This window comes from Orussus abietinus, unplaced genomic scaffold (assembly GCF_000612105.2).
Source record: "Orussus abietinus isolate OABI.00-Male unplaced genomic scaffold, Oabi_2.0 scaffold295, whole genome shotgun sequence".
NCBI classification, from domain to species: Eukaryota; Metazoa; Arthropoda; class Insecta; order Hymenoptera; family Orussidae; genus Orussus; species Orussus abietinus.
Genome location: NW_019394443.1, coordinates 82166 through 104923, shown reverse-complemented (window position 1 = coordinate 104923; position 22758 = coordinate 82166). Strand labels below are relative to the sequence as shown.

Below are 22758 nucleotides of genomic sequence, written 5' to 3'. Positions count from 1 at the left end.
TTGGATCTAGCTGTGATCGAAACGATCCTTGAAACGATCCTCCAAGGTCTTCCCAAATGGGGCGAAAAATCGAGGCCTTTGCCGAGACAGTTTTCCGAGGTCAGTCCGATTTTTCGATTGAGAAAACCCGACTCGTTGAGCTTTCTCCGCCGAGGCTCATTTGCTCTCGAAGCAGGACGACTCGACGTTCGGTAATTCCGGGGGATTTTTGTTTCTTAAAAATTATTTTCCAATTTTAATTGAAACTTCTTATGGAACGATAATAGGTATAAATTCGTAAGTTTCGATAAAGGGTCCGATCCAGAAAATAAAACGCTACATTGTCATTTTCCATTCATCTTCATGTGTTAGCATATCGAGACGATTGCGTGAACATCTTTGTTAGCACACTTCGAAAAAATATTCTTTTGACTAATACCAAAGAAGTATTTTGTCAATTCAAAGAATAATTATCTGGCTCAAATAAACTGGAATAAATTGGATGCTGCATTTCTTCGGAATGATGGCAACTTATTCGAGTTTATTTGAGTGAAATAATGATTCTTTGAATGAACAAACCATGTTCTTTGGTTCAATGAACTATTTTCTTTTTCTCATGGCATTGGTGCGTTATTCTCTCGATGGATGATTCTCATTCGAAGCGAGATGAAAATAAAAAAGGCGATTTACCTGTATAAAGGTCACGCACGTGTTTCGTTCGAGGGAACATTTCCGGAACATCGTTTTTCCGACAATTTAACGATACCTCGTTTTCTTGGGAAAGCTCTTTAACGAAGGCGCCGATCGCGAGAGGCGTTGGGTAACGCGATATTAATTCGTGTATGTATGTGCATACTTGTATATAAGTATCTGCATCTCTCTTTCTCCCCTGTTACAGATCGCTCGCGGACGACGGGGAGACGTGCGACGAGCACCAACAATATTATCGGTAAGCGATCGGCCGCACTTCCCAGACCTTCGACGAGTCATCGGCGGCTAATTAACATTTTCTCCGAGTCGATGGACGGCTGTTCGATCAGCTGATCGTGACGTAAGGCGGCGAGAAACGCGGCTCCGGAGGTTTCATCGGCCGATCGGGAAATCGGGGAGATATCTCGGGTATCGGGACGAGCATCCTCCGAGTCCTCGACTCGATCGGGATAAATCGGCCGATTTAAAAGGGGAGCTCCCTCGACGCGTGGCACGCCATTGTACGCGCGGTTCGATCGGTCCGATCGGTCCGATCGGTCCGATCGGTCCGACGTATATTATTGCTCATTGTTACACGAATAACGGTATTGGTTCCTGCTTGTCCCCGAGCGTCCTCCTCGGCACAATGCAAACCGAGCCCGGACAAAGCTCGATCCGAGCCTTACGGGATCGGCTCTTCCCGCCTTTGTGTCGCCATTTTGTTACTCCGTTTAATTCCTACGCGTCCAGTACGTGCCGATCCCGGGGCTCGGAGAAAGTAAGGGAACGTTACCCCGCGTGGGAATAACAATTAAACCATTACGCGGAGGCGCGATCGCCCGTAAATCAGGCGGTAATTTATGTGACTCAAATGGCGAAAAAAAAAAAAAAAATCGCGAATGGAAGATCCGAGGATAGAGTCGATGAATGGGGCCGCGATCCTTGAGTTGTCCGTGAGGGAATTTGGGTCGAGCTCGAGAAGGAATTTTTATCATACTTAGAATCTCCAATTGCCGACCTTAAATGGGTTTCGAGATTTTGTAAAGAAAGCGCCTGAGTAGAAATGATTAGCCTATTTAGAACCTTTAATTGTAGGCCTCGAATGGGACTTGAGATTTTATAAAGAAGGTATAGCTTCTATAGAATCGAGGTTCTACTTTGTACCTTAAGGCGATATGAAAGTGACGGCCGAGAGATCCCGTTTATGAAACTTTTCTCCGAACTGGATACACCAAATGGAAATTTTACCACTTGAATATGAATGTCTTAAACAAAGTTCCGACACCTGTAAAATTTCAGTATCTTTAAATTTGTCTACATTTTTATTTATTTATTACAAAAAGTAAATTTACATGGATAGTAGGATCCCTGTTAGGGTTTCCGTATTCACGTGGTAATAATTGAAACGACTCGATACACCCAGTTCGGAGAAAAGTATCACAAACGATCGAGCTTTCAGTCGCCACTTTCATATCGCGTTAAAAGTGGCAGATATTTCCACTTTTTCCACCTACAAATCTGGAGTGGGACTTAACTCGTATTAAACGGGACGTATAAGGTCGAAAGTAGGATTTCAAGAACTAATAGGACCAAAAGAGGAACTTGAGTTCCGCAGGTCGAAAGTAGGGCTGAAATTTCAACTCGGGTTCTACCTCTACCTTGCTGTGGGATTTTTTTTTAAAATTGTTTCAATGGTCCAATCGGTCCATTGAAATTATTCCTTTTCGGATGTACAGGTGGCGCCAAATTGTCACGGACTGTACGCCCGCTGGCGTACGTGTAGAAAGCATCGCCGATGAGAATATGACCCCGGCGTATCCGGCGAGTAAACTATAGGCGTTGTAGGGGACCCTCGGCGTGGTGGGAGTACCGCAAGGGTCAATCCTCGGTCCACCATTATATTCCTGCAGGAAGACACGAGCCTCCCGAGAGGCCGGGTTCACGGCGATCCTTAACCCTCGGGATTTTCGGTACAAGGCTCCCCGGGGAACCCCGTCTGAATAAATGGGATGCGACCTCACGTGCGTTTCCTCGGGATCCCCTCGACGTCTCCTCGACGGGTTTAACCTTTACCTCGCATTTTCCTCGCCCGTTCCCCTTTTCTCCTAGTCCTCCATATTTTCAAAGATTATCTTCGTGGAATTTTCTTCGTTAGAAATTTTGTTCGCAAACTAGACCAAAGGGGTGAAGGGGGGGTGTCTAAATTTCTGATCATCCTTGTTTCGGGGGCCATCCCACGGGGTACCTAAATTCGTGATCCAAATTATTCTCGGAACGTGGGACTTCACCTGGAGTGTCTAAATTCGTGATCTCAATAATTCTAGGTAGTTGGGGTGTTTAAGTTCCTGATCCTTATCGATCTAGTCAACAGCCTTGGAGTGCCTAAATTCGTGATTCGAATCGCTCTTATCATCAACTGGGTTGCCCAAATCGCGATCCCAATCGTTCTAGTAAAACACACCCGAGGTGTCTAAATTCACAATTCGGATCATCTTTGTTATCAGCTCGAGTTTCTAAATTCGCGGTCTTAATCGTTCCGGTTATCATAGTCGGTGTCTTAATCGATCCGGTTATCACAGCTGGTTGCCTAAATTCGTGATTCGGATCGACCTCGTCGTCACAGCCGAGGTGTCTAAATTCGTGATCGGGGTCGACCTCGTTCGTCATTCGAAGTGCCAAAATTCTCGATCCGGGTCGTTCTCGTTAAGCGGATCATCGGCTGGGGTCGCTGACGCGAGGTCGCCAATGAGGGGTCACGTCGCTCGCAGGGAACCAACGGGTACCTTTTTCCCCTCTTTCTCTCCGCGACTGGCTCGTTTAAAGGAGTGGTACACGGGGCCGATGAAGACACGCGAGTGCCGGCGTGTGTACCGTACCACGGGGAGAGTTCGCCGCATACTCGGCGATCCTTGCGTCGCGACAAGAGCGAACGGCGATTTATTGAAATTCTTAATGGCCGGGAGCGCGGCCGGGTGCATTCGTCCGACTGGTAACGTATCGCGAAGGTGTACCGTACCTCGGGTACCTTTCCGAGCGCCTTTCCTATCCTGATCCATCTTGGGTCGGGTCAGGGATGAGTCGCCCCCGCGTGTAGATTCTCGCGACATATATCTCGCCTTTCTCCGTGAGATTTAGGATTTAAAGAAAAAATCGCACACGTACCGTATAAATTATTTTTCGGTCAGGTCAGGGATGAACCGCCTCCACGTGCAGATTCTCGCGACATTTGTGTCGCCTCGTGCTCTTCTCTGTGAAAATTCGAATTTTGAAAAATAAAAAACGTACGTATACCGTATAAATTATTTTTGGATGAGGTCAGGGATGAGCCGCCTCCGTGTCCACATCCTCGCAACATTTATCTCGCCTCACACTTTTCACTTGGAAAATTCGAAATTTGAAAAAGCAAGTTTTATGAATCGTGAATTATATTTGGTAAAAATTTGAATTTTTAGGGAAAAAAGATCGTACAAATACCGTACCAATCGTACAAATACCGTTCTTGGGTCAGTTGAAGAACGAGCCGCCCCCGCGTGCAGATTCCCTCGACACTTATCTCGTCATGTCTTACCTCGTGGCTTGCGCAAGGTGAGAGACCCACTTTTCCCCGTTTTCCGTTAAAAAAAGGTTAACGAGTTTCGAGGCGGCGACTCTCGACGTCGCCGCCCAATTTAATCTGATTTTTTTTTTTCCAACCTCCTCGAACTTACGCAAGCCGTTCTCCGCGATGACTGTCCGATCGGACAGCTTTCCGCCTTCGCGGCGACGAGGCGGAAAAACGGGAAGAGGCTCGCAACTCTCATTTTTCTTGCCGCCCCCGACACCCCAGGCCGCGGACAGACTTCCGGTGAAATCCGGAGACCCTAGGAGTGATCCGGTAACCGAGATGACCCACTTCCGGTTCCTTTAGAGCTTCTTCGTCTTGCCTTGAGGCTGGTCCCCGGATTAGCAACGGCGAGGCAGCGGTCTTCATCTCGTTAACGGAAACCGTTTTAGCAACCGGCCGATGACTCGAGCCTATACATGTACAGGGGTACAGATACACCTGCGTTAACGCATGTTATCCTCGCGTATGTAGATCTCACTTTTTTTCAGCCTCGATGAAAGTTTTTGTGCACATACTTTTTTTCACCTTTTTTTTCCCTCCACTTACATTAGCCGAGACGAGCTCGCCGTTAAATTCTCCGCGAGATAGGCGATTCGAGGAGGGACCTCGTCCCGTTATCCGCGATCGTTACATCGCAGAGACAACGGTTCGACGGGCGGTAAAACACCCTCGTGATCCCTCGTAGCCGTGTCTTCTTAACGAGCCGAAATGTATCTTGTCATCTCGCGTGTTTCCGGACGAGTCCTCGTCCGAGGATGCGGTATCCTCTTCTCTACGAGACCGACGACTTCCGCGTTCGTCGCGATCGAAGTCCTCCTACGTCGTTTCGAGACAAAAAGGAGACCCGCTTTTAGATGGTATTGTTTGCGTTTGGCGGGAAAATTGAGGGAAAATTTTGGGAAAAAGGGACGAGTTGCGAGCCTTTTCTCTGGGAAATCAATTTTAGCGGTCAGAGATTCAAGGTCCTCCACCTGTTTCGCGATTTTGAGGCAGTGATCCTGCCTTTAGATGGTATCGTTCGCATTTCCGCAGGAAAATGTATGGAAAATTGTAGGAAAAAGGGACCAGTTGCGAGCCTTTTCTATGGGAAATCGATTTTAGCGGTCAGAGATTCAAGCTCCTCCACCTGTTTCACGATTTTGAGGCAGTAATCCTGCCTTTAGATGATACCGTTCGCGTTTCCGCAGGAAAATGCAGGGAAAATTTTGGTTAAAATGACGAATCGCTGATAATTAGTTACATAACCCTATCGCCTCTACGAGACAGACTCCCGCGTTCCTCGATTCGAGGTTTTCACCACCTTCTCGATTTAAGAGAAAATCCTGAATCCTCCTTTTGGCATTTTTGTAACACCACCACGCCTCGCGGGAAAATGGAGGAAAAACTAGGTGAAGAGTGCCAAATCGCGAACTAGTCAAACGGCGCTATCCTTTCTCCTATGAAACATACTTCCGGGTTTTCCGATTCGAGGTCCTCCACCTTCTCGACTTCGGTTCGAAAGGTGAATCCACCTTTCGGCGATTCCGTCTAGGCTTTCCCCGCGGGAAAACGTATAGAAAACTCGAGTCAAAATGACGAGTCGGGTAATTAGTCGTACGTGGGACACGCTCGTCCAGAGGAGGCGTGTCGAGTAACGGCGCCTCCGCTCGAAGGACTCGACGATTTCCGAAGGTCCCGTTGACTTCTCACGGAGATTCGGGATTTCGAAAAGCCGGGGATTTTTCGGGGCCCGAGGCGGCGCGATTCCGCGCCGATACGCCGGCGATTTGTCTCGTCTCGTAGCGGATTCGTCTTGGCACCATTAGTGCCCCCAAAGGGGCAGCCTTTATGGACTCTGACCGATCAGCGATCGGCACCGATTCTCCGGGGATCGACGTATCGATGGGCGCGGTGGAGGCCCTCGATCGACGCGTCGATCGCCGATCGATCGCCGGATCGGCGCCGATTTACCTGCACCCGGCGCGTCCCGTTAGCCTAATGGCTCGACACGCGTCTCACGATTTCGAAGGCTGATCGATTTCTCCCGGGGACGTTTCATCTCCTCTGCCACGAGTCAAGGCCCTTAACCCTTCCTCCCCCCATTAGTTATATATTCTCTCCCTACTTAGTATTATATTCAACATCTTTCCACACTATTTATTGCAATTATCACATCCAAAAGTCTATTTTATCAATCACTCCATAACACGCGTACTGCCTTGCGTATGTGGAATTTCCTTCTTTAGCTTAAGGGATGAAAAAGTGGCGTCAAAGAGGTCCCGTTTATGAAACTTTTCACTAAACTGGGTGTACCAAATTCTTCGAAACTTTGCAATGTGAATGTGCCGGCTGTAAAGAGGGTCTCAACACTCATGAAATTTCGCTGTTGTAATCTCTCTGATAAATAATGACATTTTTTGTATAAAGAATGGAAATAAATGATTGTCGAAACCTTCCTTAGGGCCTTCATATTCCCGTGGTAAAATTTCAAACGATTCGGTAAACTCAGTTCAGATAAAAGTTTCATAAACGATTGACCACTCCGATGCCGCTTTCACATTATCGTAATAAAAGTCCATCCCTCCTCTCTTGGCGATCGTTGCAGAATATAAAAGTAATTGAATAAGAATATAAAAAAGTGTACTATAACGATTATTAACAAAAATTCGACGCGATCGATCTCCTCGATCGCGTCGAATTTTTCGATCGCGCCTAATCATTCCTCGAATTAGTAGAATTCGGCTGCTGCAGTCGAATCCTGAGGAGGATTTCCTCCTCCTTTAAGTAGAAACCATCCTCCAGGACGCATCGACAGTCGCGACAGAAACGTTCTTGTCGATTGACCCGATCGGCGATCGATGCAGCATTAATAGAAATTCCTCGAGAATATAAAAACATGTATAATATCAAGGATTATTAATACAAATTCGACGAGATCTATCGAATCATCCGTGGAATTAGTAGAATTTGGGCTCGATGGTCGAAATCCCGAGGAGGATCTCCTCCTCCCTTAAGCAGAAACCATCCTCCAGGACGCATCGACAGTCGCGACAGAGACGTCCTTGTCGATTGACCCGATCGGCGATCGATGCAGAATTAATAGAAATTCCACGAGAATGCAAAAACATGTACAATATCAACGATTATTAATACAAATTCGACGAGATCTATCGAATCATCCGTGGAATTAATAGAATTTGGGCTCGTTGGTCGAGAATCCCGAGGAGGATCTCCTCCTCCCTTAAGTAGAAGCCATCCTCCAGGACGTATCGACAGTCGCGACAGAGACGTCCTTGTCGATCGGCTCGATCGGCGATCGATCCTCGCCGGCGACCTGGGATGACGTAATCGGCACCGATCGGCTGTAGGCAAAGAAGATCCCATTGTGATCGGAGTTGGTTCGCCTTGCCTCGGCATTGTAGCGCAGATTACATAGAATCTACGGTGTATTATACAGCCGACCGCATAGACCGTTAAACGGGCGGTCGGGGGGAGGGGCGGCGGCAGCCATGGAGTAGGCTGTACACCGCTAAAGCTCTTTAGCTACAACGCCGCCTCAGGGAACAATGGCCCTCGCCCCCGCTATAAGTGCATATACATATAATCGGAAGTAAGTCTCGTTAGCGCGACGCGTAACTGTACGCGGCGAACGGCTAATTTCGCTCGGGGCCCCTCATTAGGTATCGGCGGATTAAAATTTCAACCGCGCCCCGCCGTTACCGTTGCGACAGCCCGATAAAGGCTGCCTTGTCTCGGCACGATCGGGTAATAACGGTTGCAATGTCCGCTCGGAATTTACATTTTTTCCCTTCCTAAAGGTGATATGAAAGTGGCATCGGAAGGGTCAATTGTTCGTGAAACATTTCTATGAACCGGGTCTACCGAATCGATTAAGATTTTACAACATCAACATGAAGGCTACGAGGGAGGTTTCGCCACCCGTGACGTTTCATTTTTTATAACAAATTTTTGACATCTCTAGAAACAAATTTTTTGTTTGTAAAGTCTCTGTATTCGCCCTGTAAACGTTGAAACGATTCGGTGCATCCACTTTGGAGAAAAGTTTCATAAACGAGATTTCTTTTTACGCCACTTTCATATCATCTTAAAACTATCTATCAATGGGTTAAACTGCGTTATGAGGGTTACGAGAACGAGGATTTTTTCTCTCTCATGGTATCATAAATTGAAATTCCTCATCAGAGAAGCAGACGCCTGTAGGTGCCGGCGATGTGTCGTGGATGTTGGTCGGGTTCTCGGAGGGAATCGCCCTCACTTAGATGTATGTATTCTGTGTATGTACATGCGCGTGTAAAGTCTATTGATCTGTCTCACGTTACGCACCTCGCGCCTCGGCTTACCCGAGCCGAGTACGAGGTGGAAACTTAACGACCTCACAGTCTGCTCTCATGAGCCGATCTTCGGTGATTTTAATGCCCGCCAAGGTATACGCCCGTAGAAAAATAAATGTCCTTGAATTAATAAGATTTTTGTTGGTTCAATCATTGAATATTGTTATTAAATGGAGATACATCTGGTTGACACGACAAATTGTTTGGCTAATAAGTTTCAGTTGATCATGTGAAATATTATGGCAGATAAGAGACTATATACTCGGAAACAAGTGAAAATGGTTTCCTCCTTTGAAAATCGATGGCCTTTCATTTCAAATGATAAAGTACAATGTGATTCGGTAATGAGGGACGTTCGGTCTTAAAATCGGGATAATGTCTTGGCGGTTTCCAATAATTTCCGGGGATGTTTGCTTGCGATTTCTAGCTGATTTCCACGTGACTTCGGGCATCAAAATCCATGATTTCCTGAGTGAATAACCCCTCGGTGTTAAATCATATGAAATATTAATACATTAGTCACAGATTAGGGGAAGGGAAATGAATGAGATGGGATGATTTTTTGCGAGCTCATCTTTCGCGGTTCTGAGGAATATGAGATCGATATATTTTTTTCTTGTTGGCGAGATCGGTATTCAGAGGCGACGCGTTCTTCGGCCTTTTGCAAACCCGGGATTGGAGGAGCACCGATGTCAAGGCGGGCGTCTCTTGCGTAGCTTAGTACGTAGCGGCGTACCCGTACGTCTTGCGGGGCAGCATTGGCATTTAAATGTTACCAGCTCCGTCTGCCCCCTGATATTTCGCCGTCGAGGGATATCTGGCTCCGGCGTCTCTCGGAGCGACCGCTCTCTCGGATCCACCGCGGCGATCCGTTCGCGGACAATTTCGCAAAGTTAAATGTCAGGCCGAGAGCGACGTCTTCGGGGCCACGAGGGGCCGCGACTCCAGGGGGAGCCTAAAGTTTTACGGAGCGAAAATGAGGTAGGAGTTTCTTTCGTACACCTTCATTTCCGTGGTACAGGTAGAGAATAAGTTACACATCGTGGGTACGGGTCAGCGCTCCACCTTGCACTTGGCAATCGCGCATTCTTCCGCATCCGGAGTTCCCGCGGAATACAAGGTAGCCCCACGGGATTGCGGGTTCCGATCCGGGGGATAAATCGCGAGGAATCAGAGTCGATTCAGGAGTTATCCGAGAAACCCGGACGCCAGGGGGCAGTGTTGGGAGCCGTTTATCCCGCGGGGTATCCTCGTACGAGGGATCCTTTCGTGGGATTGCGCGGGCCCTGGGGGGAGCAGGTTGTACAATTAAACGAGACACGCACGAGCGTACAGCGTGTTAAGTTAGGAGGTAAGTCGAACCGCCCGGGAGATCCTTAGAAGGCGCGTCGTACAGGACGTAGGAGAGGAAGCGGGACTTACCTACACACGCGGCCACCCCTGCCGGTCTGGCGCGTCCTTACGCGGGTCCGCGTTTATATACCCGCGCCCGCATCTACGTGTTCGGGCGCGCGCAGCCACGTGACGCGCGACCGTGTGCGCGCGGAGCGCGCTTGTGGGGCTTATATATCGGGCCGCGCGCACGTATGCGTGCCATAAGGGACGCGGCCGTGCTAACGGTAGCTACCGAGTTAGTATGCGCGATCTGTTCCACCGACAGGAAACAGAATCCCTTCCATTACCGAGCTACTTGCATTGTTACGCGGACCCGGGGGATCGTCTTTCTCTCTCTCTCTCTTTCTCCCCTATTCTCCTCCCCGTGTCCCGACTATCTTATCGCGTCCCTAACCGCGGCCTAACCTCTGGGCCATAAAAGGCGCCACTGCGCCCGAGCGACGCGCTCCGGCCGCGGAAGTGGCGGAAGTCGAGCGTGCCTGACCGCGCGACGTGACCGGTGGAGGGAAAAATGAATGGCATTAAGAAAAAGGAAATAAAAGAAAAAAAAACCGGGCAATTCCACGACTCCGCGCTGGCGTGCTCCCTAACGGGAAGTCACCCATGTCGCGCACCCCGCGAGCCGCTTCAGACCGCTTTTACGGGCCGATTCGTAATTGAATTCTTGCGGGCGAGGAGGACGCCAGGCCATTTCCTCGCTGCCATGCAGCGTCGACGGCAATTCCGGGGCAAATGAAGTCGCGTACCGCGCACACGCTAGCGCAACCGCGCTGGACCCTCGTCGGCTATTTCGCTAAATCGAGTTCCTGCGAGTGAAACTCGCCAAAGGAACGGGAGCGCCGCGACAAACCGCGCACGCGCGCTGGCCAGAGAGAATTTCCGCGTCCGCGAGCGGAGCTTTCTTCGCGGCCGAGTCGAGTCGTTACACGGAGGCGAGAAAAAGCGACGTCTCTCTCTCGCTCTCTTCCTCGACCCCTGATACTCTTCGCGAGCGAGATTAGCCTCGAGGTGCGTACGCGCGCATGCGCGAGTGCGCTTCTCGCGCCCGGGGCTTCTTGCGAGTGCGCTTCTTGCGCTGCGGTTTTTGCCAACAATCGTGACAGCCTCCGTTCCGCCTTTCCTCGGTTCTTCCCCGCGAAAATTCAAAATCCTTAAGCAATATCTTGCAAATGTTGCGAGATATTGTCCTTCTCGATTTTACAGTCGATATGGTCGGATCGGGATTAATAAGCGTTTTCGTTTTTCTGGAATCGTGATAACCTCCGTTTGCCATTTCCTCGATTCTTCCCCGGTTCTCCGCTGCGGAAATTCGAAATCCTTGAAATCTATCTTGCAAATATCGTTCTTCTTGACTTTATTGTCGATACGGTCATTTTGCGCAGGTTTATCCTAATGATTTATCCTGTGCATCCTTGTGCCTTGCTCAACCGTTTTTCATCGTGACGAATCCCGTGTTACGCGTCTCCTCCAAGGCCGATTTAAATTCCAATCCCTTGACTAATGAAGTTTCATACGTTTTGCCAGTTTGAACAATTTTCGAGAAGCCTGAACTCGCAAATCGTAGTTCAAGAGGGGACGAAGAGAGTCATGGCGTCCGCCTCTCGTCTCAAGAGCTGTCATCGCAGCTGATCGGTCCTATCGGCTTCGCCGATCGGCGATTGCAAAACGTCGGGATCGCGCTAGCTCGCTCGCGCGATTGCGCGTTCGCGCTCGGCACATTCATAATGAAATTTGCCAATCGCGCGATGCACGCTGCACAGGGAGTCGGTGACAAAAGCGACGCCGTTACCCGAGCGCGTGGCGCAACGACCCGCCGGCATTTGCGCGTCCATCATTCTATCGAGAGCGAGAGAGAGGGCGGGAGGGGGGCCGCAGGCGAAACGAGCGAGAGGGCAGTATACGTGCCGGGAGCGCGATTTCGCCGCGTTTCGAGGGAGAGGAGAGCGAAAGAGAGGGACACCTTCAGGATGGATTATGGCATATCACGAGGCCGAGAGGGAAAGAGAGGAGCTAGTCTCTCGAAGAGGACTAGCTTTCTCCACAATGCTTCTCGCACGCGGCCTGGCCGCGCAAGTCACAAGTCACACCGCGGACCCGAGATTCATTGTCCTCATTGTCTGCCGTTGTAGTTTAGTAGGTTACTGGCGGAGGTTTCCTCTCCACGGATAATGCACGGCGCATCGCATGCTGGATGCACTGGATGCGTTGGATGCGCGTGTATGGGCACCCATGCATCGGGGGTAGTCGGGCCTATTATCTCGGAGGTGTTCTTCCATTCTCAACGACGCCTTCGTTCGACACGGTCTGGCGTTCCATATGGCGATGTCATTGGAAATCGCCACGAGACGATGACAATAATTTTCGACATTTTTCAAAGTTTCTGGGAATTTTTAGGAATTTTTCGGGAGATTTGTGGTCCCCTAAATAATCCGGGAAAATGATCATTGCCACGGTGAGAAGAAAGAAAATTAGTTGACTGAAACAAATATAAATTGTTGACTGAATAATACATAGTTGCATGAAAGAATTACCTTGTCGAGGAGCAAAATTGATGTCGATTTAAACGAAATTTCTTTACTCGATGTGACGTTTCTTTGGACGTATCTGATCGCTGGATTTTGTTGTCGCAATACTTCTTTCAGTCAACCAAATTTCTCTTTTTTCACTGCAGTATCAGATGTGAAATATACGCCAGTAGTTAATGGAAAATGATGTGTAAATGCAGAAAAGAAGAATATGTAATTATAAATGATCACTTCATAAATTGGTAAAAGTTATTTCTCCATTGAAGGTGTACATCGTACGATGAGAAACAAAATGTCATCGAATCCGAGAAATATTTCATTGAACAGTACCGAAGAAATATACCGTTAATTCAAAGAGTAATTATTCTACTCGAATAATTTGGATGCAACGTTTCTTCAGAATTACGACAATTTATATGGGTTCATTCGAGTCAAATAATTATTCTTCGAATAAACAAAAGGTTTCTTTGGTTCAACTAATTTTGTTTCTCGGTGTAATATATGAACCCTGTCATTTAGAAATACTATATCCCTTTCAGGGACCGACATTTGTTTCACAGTTTATAGTGGCGACGTCTACCGCCATTTTGACCAGAAAGTAATCTCGATGGTTCCTCATTGACATGCCGGTCGTCTCCTGCGATTCCCCGGGATCGATCTCGAGGATCAGCGGGTCGATTCGAGATATCGAGGCGGCCTTAATCGTGGCTCGCGAGCGGCGCACGACTGTACGGAGACTGCACGGAGACTGTACGAGGGACTGCACAGGGACGTTTAACGAAACCGTGGTGGTCTCTCGTGGCTCGCGATGTTATGCAAGCAGATCCCGATCCCAGATCTGGTCTGATCGCTGTTTACGAGCATCGTTTATGCCGCTTGGGTTTATCGATATCTCGGCCGGACGCGCCGGACTATCCGTATAACCCGGAAACCGGCGGAATATATCGCCAGAAAAATCGAAAGATCATCGTGATCCGAGATTACAATGGATGGTCCAAGATCGGCTCCAGATCGGGCACAGATCGGCCCGTGTATACACCAACGGGATAGCCTTTGACGCGTCGACCGATTGCATTTCCGCGATGCACTTCGGCGCTCGGATAATTAGGAGGGGATCTCGTGGCTGGGTTATAATGGGATCGATCGTGATCGAATCGATCGGGATTCGTAATTATCGGCAGAACGAGCCAGCGAAGTTCAATGGGAGGCACGGTGGAACTCCGTGAAGTTCTTCGCTTTTTTCTTTTTTTTTTCTATATTTTGTTCAAAAATGGTACGTCGAAAGAGTTCATACATTTCCGTTGTCATTTGTCAAGACTTTTATGGATGGATCGATGATTTATCGCGACTCGAGATCACAATGACCGCGATAAGGTCCGATCGAACGTGTATATCCGCGAGCGGCGGAACGGCGCTCGATGCGTCGACTAAAAGCGATTGCATTTCCGTGATGCACGCCGATCTATGTAATTAGGGTACATTACAGGGTATTTTGTGGCCACGGTAATAAGATCCACCATGGTTGAATCAATTGGGAAGTACGACCGTTAAATGGAGAAACAAGTCCAAGGGGAGGCAGCCCGGGTACGTACGTACCTGCGATCGCTCCGTGCGGCCGTAGTTTATTTTTCGAAAATCTGTACCTTTCTTGTTCTTTATTTTTCAACCTGTAAAATGGAAAAACTGTGAGAAAGAGAGATATATCGAAATTTCAAGTCGCGTTGCAATCCACTGGGAGGCAGCCCGGGTACGTTTTTACCTGAGATCGCTCCGTGCGACCGTAGTTTTGTAAAAACTCCGCCCCTTTCTAATCTTTTCATTTTTTTCAACCTATAAATCGTAAAAGCACCGTAAAAAAGAGAAGTTAGACGAAATTCGAGGTGGGATGATTACGAGGGGATTGAAAAGAAGGTCGGGATTAGAAAATTAATCCTGGTACCGGTGCAGCGAGATTCAATCATGCCCCGGTAGAAGCTGTAAAGTTTAATCGCCGCCCGTGATCGATGCCTGGAAATTTCGCTGGCAATCGTTAATCGTTGGGTTAATTAAATTTCACCGGGGGCCCAGCCTTTTACAAGGCGCCGGGGCACACCATACGGTATAACAGGTGCGAGTGTCGGCACTTAGACTTGAGCGTTGTCATTACGCCGAAGTATCCGAGCGCACGGGAAGTGATATTACCCGGATAGTATCGGGCGTACTCGCGTATTCACAACGCATGGTGAGTGCGCGTGCGCGCAGGGCGTAATTTTCCATGAATATGATAAATTTTATCGCGACGACAGTATAATGCCGAGATATTGCACGCGGTGCCGTGGACCTTACGGTACCCCGGCGCAGACGTTTCCGCCGCGTTTATCTCCCGCCGAATAATTCAACCTCTCGCCGGGACACCGCCGGTTAATAAAATTATATATCTATATACAGCCGGTATACGCCGGGGTTTTTACGAGCGAGCCATCGCGGCGAAACCGGCCGCAATATGCGGCATTGTCCCGCAGCGGTTTATGGCTCGTTATAGGCAACATACGTCACGCGGTCTCGCGGTACATTTATGATCGAGGGCCTCGCTGAGGTATCGGCCGTCGATAGGAGAAATCGGAGTGGATTCGATTATTTCCATCCTCCCTTGTCCGAATTTCAGTGCCTATTGAGCGGAGAGAAAGTTGCGTATTACCGGTTGGTTCATATTTTATTTTCCTAGGAAGGATACTAATTATTTTCCGCCCGCGTAAAGGAGACTACGAAAGGCTTTACCTCCTGAGGGAGGAAAGTAGTTACTTTCCGTTCGCATAAAGTGGACTACGTCACGCTTTACCTCCCGAGGGAGGAAAGTAGTCACTTTCCGCCCGCATAAAAGTGGAGTTCCTGGGAGGAAAAACATCGTTAGTCAGTCGGTGGTATATCGATCTCTTGGGATCGATGGGAAGGTGAGTGGGGCGTTTTTATTAACAAATGTATAGTACAACTAAATGGCATATAATTGTTTATAACAATTTTGTAATTAATTTAGAAATAAATTTTCATTTTTCGGTTCCTCCGCGATATTGTCAGCCCTTTCCATCACTCGACAGGCATTTAAAATCCGGACTTCCGGTTTGCGGGGAGGATGGAAAATAATATACCTATTTCTACTCGTAATTAGTACTCGTAGCTCCCTTGCTTATGTGGCAAATTCACCCTCGTCCGAAATCCCTTACTTTCCTCCCCGTTACGTAGTGCACTATTTCATCGGGGAAATTAAAGACAGAGTTTCCCTTGGAAAAAAAACCGCGATCCGCGAGGTTTTGGGCCGCAAAGTCCGAGAGAAGTCGCGAAAAGTGTACGGGAACTCGAGGATCGTTAATGGCCCCTCCGAGGAGTTCCCTCTAGCGCGAAGGTGCGGCCGGGCACGGAGGCGGTGCCTATATCCCCAGGGTGGTTATCCGCGGGCCGTCCGGCCGCATCCGGCGCGTCCGGTGCGTCCGGTGCGCCGCGCATCCGTCCGCGATATGCCCCCAGGCCCTTGCAAATCTAACGACCAAATCTCTGGCAACTCGGTGTAAAATGCAAAGTGACTTCCCCGAAGGATTCCACGATGCGTGGCGACCAAGGTGGAGGTCGGCCGCTCCGTCAATGCCCTCCTCTCCGTCCCCCGGCCTCTCCCGCTCCTCGTCCTGCCTCGACTCGCACGGCTCAACTCGCGAGTGTGCGTGAACCCGAGCGCCGCAGAAGCGAATGAACTCGCTCGCTTTGGACGTTTCCTTTTTCCCCTTTCCCTCTCTTTCCTCCTTTTCCTCCTTTTCCCCTTTTCCTTCCCTATCTCGTCTGCTCGACGCGCGGCTCCCTCGCCCGCCGCGCCGCCCGAACTGAGCCCGCATGACCCGGTCAGCTGCTTTTGACAGCTGATGCGGGCGCCCACGTGACCGACCACGTGGCCCCCAGACCGAGTGGTGGGAAATGAGGGTATTTAAACCCACCGCGTGGCCAGTTTCGGACAATTCGCACCCGCAGGTCGCCCTGTGCGGAGGTCCCTCTTTCCTTGTGCATTGTAACCTGCCTCCGAGTGCCCGGTTTCCTTCAGGGGAGTTCGCGGTTCGCCTTTCCTGCGAGCGATCGCGGTCGCCGGACTTCCGACGAGGTCGCGGCCGCCTCGATGGGCGCGTGTCGCGCCTCGAGTCTAATCGAGTCGCGCGCCGCCCGGACCGGCGCGGAACCATTACGAGCCATTATTGTCGTGCTGGTAATTGCCACTTAAGGCGCTCGTACGAGCCGTCTCTCGTACTGTTTCTCTGCCCCCCTTCCCCCTCCTCCTCCTCCCCCCTCCTCCTCCTCTTATTTCCTCCTCTCTCCTCGATGCGTCTGCTTCTGCCGAGAGCTCGATCCGCACTGAATCTCGGATGAGTTCGGATCATTATTATTATCTGGCTTATCGCTACCGGTCATACGTATTCCAAGGTTTAAACGTAGCGGGGCGGCGTAATGCGCCGTCGATCGCTGCGGCTGTCCAGTTTTTCCGCAGACCCCGTTAACGGAGACCCGCGCCACCCGTCGACTCACGGCCGCGGCCGTTCTCAGCCGAACTCCCCACTCGCAATCGACGAACCGCGCGGCACGCGTGACGTGATAAGCTATCGGCGCGAGGCGGACGCGTGGGAACCGCCGCGTGGTGATGCGCACCGGTGGCTGCGCGCGGAAATATCGACCGGAGTGCGTTTTACCGGTTACGCCGGATTTTTTGAGGTTCAGTTTTCGAACGATTTATTGCTTCTAATATAATACGCTGCGGAATATCGCGGCGGACTCTGCGTAATCGCTGGTCGTTGGTTGCCAGGTGCGATTGCTGGTTAGAGGAGTTTTAAGGGGATGTGAAAGGGGTGATCTGCAGGGCCAATGAAACTTTTCTATGAACTGGGTGTACCAAATCGTATGAAATTAAACAACAAGAATGTGGAGGCTATACGGAAGGTCCTGACACCCATGAAATTTCAATTTCGATAGATAATTGTTAAAGTGTTAAGGAACAAATATGGAAAAAAATTGAAATTTAATGAGTGTCAGGACCTTCCTTATAGCCTCCATATTCATATTGTGAAATTTAAAACGATGCGATACACCCGGTTCGGAGAAGAGTTCCATAAACGAGACCTCTTTGACGCCACTTTCACATCGCCTTAATGGCGCTTCGAGAGATCCAAAGTACTCCACGGTGGGAAGAGAGACCTTGTCGAGATTTCTTGCGAAAATTGTTTTATCCCTCCACATTGTCGAAAATGTTGTTCTTTTTTCGGGCACCCGGCTTGTTCAAGTACTTGACGACGTCGCGACGTCGCGCGTGGAATTGATAGCGCCGCCATTAGACGCATAAATCGCGTCCTGCTTTTAGTCCGACGTCTCCATAAAATGACAATGTAGTACGAGCAGCGAGACACGTAAAACGTTTAGATCCACGGCAGAAGATAACCTAACCTTCGTCATAGCTTACCGAGCACAACGCCGGTTCCCCTTGGCGCACATCCGCCTCGCGGAAACGTCGCCTCTTGGGCGTGAAATCCTCGCGGAAAATTCCTGAAAAATCGTTGAAAAATGCCTGGAAAATTCTTGGAGAACTGCACAATTTTGCCCGCGCAAGTGCCGGTACGGACGCGCCGGGAAAAATTATGGCCGCAAGTTTTCCCCCGAGGGAATATTCACTCGGAAATCAGTGAAACCGATTGCCTTTCATTTCATATGATAAACAACAGAGTAATTTATCAAATCGATAACAAGGGCCCTTCGGCTTTAAAATTGTGACAATCTATCGGTGATTTCCAACTATTTACTGCGATTTCCTGCTGATTGTCACGTGATTTCGAGCATTAAGGCTACATGAAAGTGCACAAAAAAAGCTTCGTTTATGAAAGTTTTCCCCGAACTGGGTGCACCGCAGCGTATAAAACTTTACAACCTGAACGTAGAGGCTATAAGGAAAGCCCTGACATCAATGAAATTTCAATTTTCTTTTTACTTTAAACTTTTGGAATTTATAATTTGAAATATGAAATTAGATTTTATAGAATTAAACAAAAAATGAAATTTCATGGGTGGCAGAACCTCCCTTATATCCTCCATATCTACGTAGTCAAATTTGAAACGATTCGGTGCGCCCAGTTCGGAGAAAAGTTTCATGAACGATTGACCCTTCGGATGCCACTTTCCCATCCCATTAAAACCCATGATTTCCTCAGTGAGTAACCCCTCATTTTCTTATCTTCGAGGGACGAATTGCGTGAGTTCTCTGCGATAAACAGAAAAATGCGATCGCTTATCGGCGTGCGTCTAAGGTAATATCGGGCAATTAATATCGTCCGGTTTCGATACAATATTCGTAATTGCACCGATTCGAGAACCAACCCCGGTAAGGACGCGCTCGTTAACGACACTTATTAATACCGGGGTTATTAACGAGCCCTCCCCCTATCGCGATCCGTAGGGGCAAAGAGACCACCTCCGCCATTAAACGTGATTAATCGAGGTGGGGGATTTTTCAATCGCCATCGAGCTCGCCGTAACGAGAAACGCGACCGAAACCGCGATGCACTCTTGGTGCACTATCTTGGGTGCATACCCGAGTATGCAAATCCACCGCAGACACGTCAGTTTTCGTATGTATGTAAATTCGGAGTCGGCGAATATTTTGCTGGAGCCGCGAAAGTCTGCGACAATTCTTCGATTTCTTTTTCCTCGGGGGGATTGACGTTCGCCTGTGAATTTGCAAATCTCGTAGATTTACAGTGTGTAAACATTTTTCACGGGAAACTACGCCCCTCGTAAACGGCGCAGCCGAGCGCTCAGGTTTACGAGTCGGTCGAGCATTGTTCGTCGTTTAGCTCGTTTACTCGGTTCCCGGCTTACTGGAACGCGGATTAATCGCCGTGCGAGCTGGTTTTTGGGACCGTAGGAGGAAAGAAGGAAGGGAAGAAGAGAAGGAACGCGCATAAATCGCCGGCTTCCTCCGCGCTGAGTAACGGAAAATCCGTTTCCGGGGATTTCGAGGCGGCATTTCGTAATTGGCGCGCGTTAATTGCAACGCCGTTGTATGCGCAACCCTCGAAGAGGGGCTAAAAGAAGACCGCCAAGACTCGCGGGGCCATTTTGCAGTTAACGACCGTTTCCCCATGAGATTTATGTTCTCACGACTGCGTCCGTACGCGGGAGGCCAAACCGCAGTGGCTTCTTAATTAGATTCTAAATTACACGGCGAACGATGATGTACTTAAATTGTAGCGCTCGTAACGCCTCTAACTGCAGCTAAGGGCCTGCATGACCCGTGCAAGCGAGTGCACCTAAGGGGTGCCGAAGTCCCCGTTTAAACTCGGCAATTCCTCCAAATTCTTCAACTTTACGCCCGAAAGATGATTACACCTTGTAATCAGTCTATGTAAACGTATCTGCGCATATTTAACTGACGGGTGGTTTGTGTATAAACGACTTTTAAGGCGACGTGAAAGGAGCATACAAATGGTTTCGTTAATACAAATTTCCTCTGAACCGAGCGTACCGAATCGCTTGAAATTTTACCTTGTGAATGCGGGCGCTTTAAGTAAGGTCCAGTGAAACTTGATATTTAAGAAGATGTTCATTATCACCGGTTGGTCAATTTGTATGCATAAGTTAAATTTCACCCATTTCGGGGGAAAGTGTCGAGAAGGATCCCCCTCGGACGCCCCCTTTCGCGAGACCTCATCTGCGCGGATTACATATCCGTCCCTTTTATCGGGGCCTGCAATGGGATATAAAGTCCATGAATTTCGCCAATTTAAATTGACCCGGGTTATCGAGACCCGGATGTAACTTGCATCTCGGATTATTCGAGAATTTGGAGAACTCGTAAATCGGCGACGTCGCTTCGGTCGAGGCGGAGGGCTCGGTTCGACAGTACGTCCATCAGGTGGTAACGCAGCCTCCCTGTAGGTGCGTCTGGCGAGCGAGAGAAAGAGAAGGAGGCAGCGATCCGAGGACTACGTGGCAAAGAGAGAGGGGAGTAGAGGAGACGAGTTCGTGCCACGGACGAGTAATCCTCTTAACCGCGACACCCGATTCCTCGGCATGCAAGGAGCATCGCTCCCCGCCAGTTCATGAACCGTCCTTCCGTGGGGCCGGGCTAAGAGAGGCGCGCCGGAGATGCACCGAAGATGCACCGAAGATGCACCGAGGATGTATCGGGCGCGTAGGTTCCGAGTGCCGGCTGAAATCGAGGACAATTCGCCCCCAAATCGAATGCATCTCGTATTGAAATTCAAATTCGAATTCAGGGCAAACGATCAAAGTCTAGCGCGACGGGTGACGCGAAGTCCATGGGGAGTGATGTCACAAAAATGGATGCAGTTTTGCGATTTTTTATATCTTTTATATCATCTATCCATGCACAACTGCGCTGAGAAAAAAAAGTGGAATTAAATAAAGAAATATTGTGCCGATTCAAAGAAGTGACTTAAACTCAAATTGGATGGAACATTTATTCGGAATCATGACAATTCATTCGAGTCAAATAATTATTCTTCGAATTAAAGCATTTTTTTTTTCTCAGTGGGCGCGGCAAATCGCGGATAGTTTGGCATGTAAAAGGCACGTCGCCAGGCGATGGTTCATGGACCGTCCTTTCGTGAGGCTGGGCTAAGAGAGGCGCGTCGAAGATGCACCAAGGATGCATCGAGCGCATAGGTCCCGAGTGCCGGCTAAAATCGAGGGCATCTCAAATTGAAATTAAAATTCGAATTCAGGGAAAGCGACCAAAGTCTAACGCAACGGTTGACGGGAGGTCCACGAGGACGTAACAAAAATGAATGCAGTTTTGCAACTTTTGCATAGCTTATGTATTTTATCCATGCACAACTACATACGTGGACTCGGGAATGCGCGGATAATTTGGCATGCAAGAGGCGTCGCCCGGCGATGGTTCATGGACCGTCCTTCCATGAGGCTGGGTTAAAAAAGATACAACGGACTGGTGGCCCGGGAGAAGAGATGCGAGTGCATCGGGTTCTCGATGGCGATGTCGGGTTCAAGGCTGGCCGAAAACGACGAAGGAAGAGGAAGGGAGTCGCACCGGTCCCCATTGCTTATATCATATGCTCGCTCGTGCATGGACGCCAAAATGACGTGCCACTCCGTAAGATTGTCCAAATACATCCCTCGACTTCCCTTTCTCTCCGAGTCCGTGAGGTGTGTCACCGCGAGTGCCATGGAATTCGAGGAGGAGGTATTTTTATTTCACATTTTCACTTTCATTATTTCTACTTTCTTTTTACGTGGAAAGTTCAGAGCGCGCATACGCAAATAAAGAATTCACAGTCGTAACGGAAAATTTTACCTGCACGTTCTTCTATAGCTACAGGAAATTGTAAATCACTCATTCGTTTGAACACGGGCAACAATATTTTATTGGCTCTTGCCAACGAATTCATTTGTTAATTTACCAAGCATTTTTTCTAAAGGAAGCACTCCATGGTTATATCCACGATTCGGTATAATTGGAAACATTTTTCTTGTCGGTACGATTGTTTCTACAGTAAGAAGAAGATTTTATCAACAATGCTGTCCTTTGCTGAAAGCGCGAATTTCCTATTTTTTTTTCTCTTTTCCAGGAAGAAAAAAGAAATTTCGCTAGGAATAGCGCGCTATCTTCGGGGCGAATTCCGGACCTCGATGTCGGTTGATGGTTTCTTACAATTTGTATGTCTTTTAAACTCTTTTGGGATTTCCTTTCGTCGTTGGCGGGGTCGAGGAGCCGCTCTTACACGTCTCGCGCCTAATTCTCAATAATTTCCTCCCGCCGCGGACGTCAAGCCGATGATTTTCGCGTCGCGGTAACCACTAGTCTCCTTACGACCGCCAGCGTCCCCGCGACTGGCGATTTTTCCGAGTCGACCAATTTGCCGGCCGGCGACTTTGTGCCAATCCCCGGCCCTTTAAAGATTAAAGCGCGGACACTCATCCACCTTCGAATCATTTTAATCGCCAGATGAACACACGGCTCTTTGCCGACCCGCGAGTGAGCCCCTCTGAAAACGTACGCCGCGATCCCGCGTGTGCAAATTACGTGGGGCGGTCTTCGGGGCCAGGGGACCAGGGTTGATAAAAATCATAATTTCTTGAACCAAAAAAAAAAATAAAAAGTTGCTGTTTTATACTCATGGTTCAAATCACGATTTTTTTCAATATTGACAACAATATCATTTAAAAAATAAAAAAAATGCGAATTTTTGTTACATCC

The 22758-nt window shown here is 48.8% G+C and overlaps 1 protein-coding gene across 1 annotated transcript in view; it reads left to right on the top strand.

The window, feature by feature from the left end:
- Positions 1-882: 882 nt before the first annotated feature.
- Positions 883-22758, top strand: part of LOC105697177 — a 79382-nt gene continuing 57506 nt past the window's right edge. Inside the window, exon 1 of the mRNA XM_023432378.1 lies at positions 883-928. The gene's annotated coding sequence lies outside the window, so the exon portion shown is untranslated. The remainder of the gene's footprint in view (positions 929-22758) is intronic.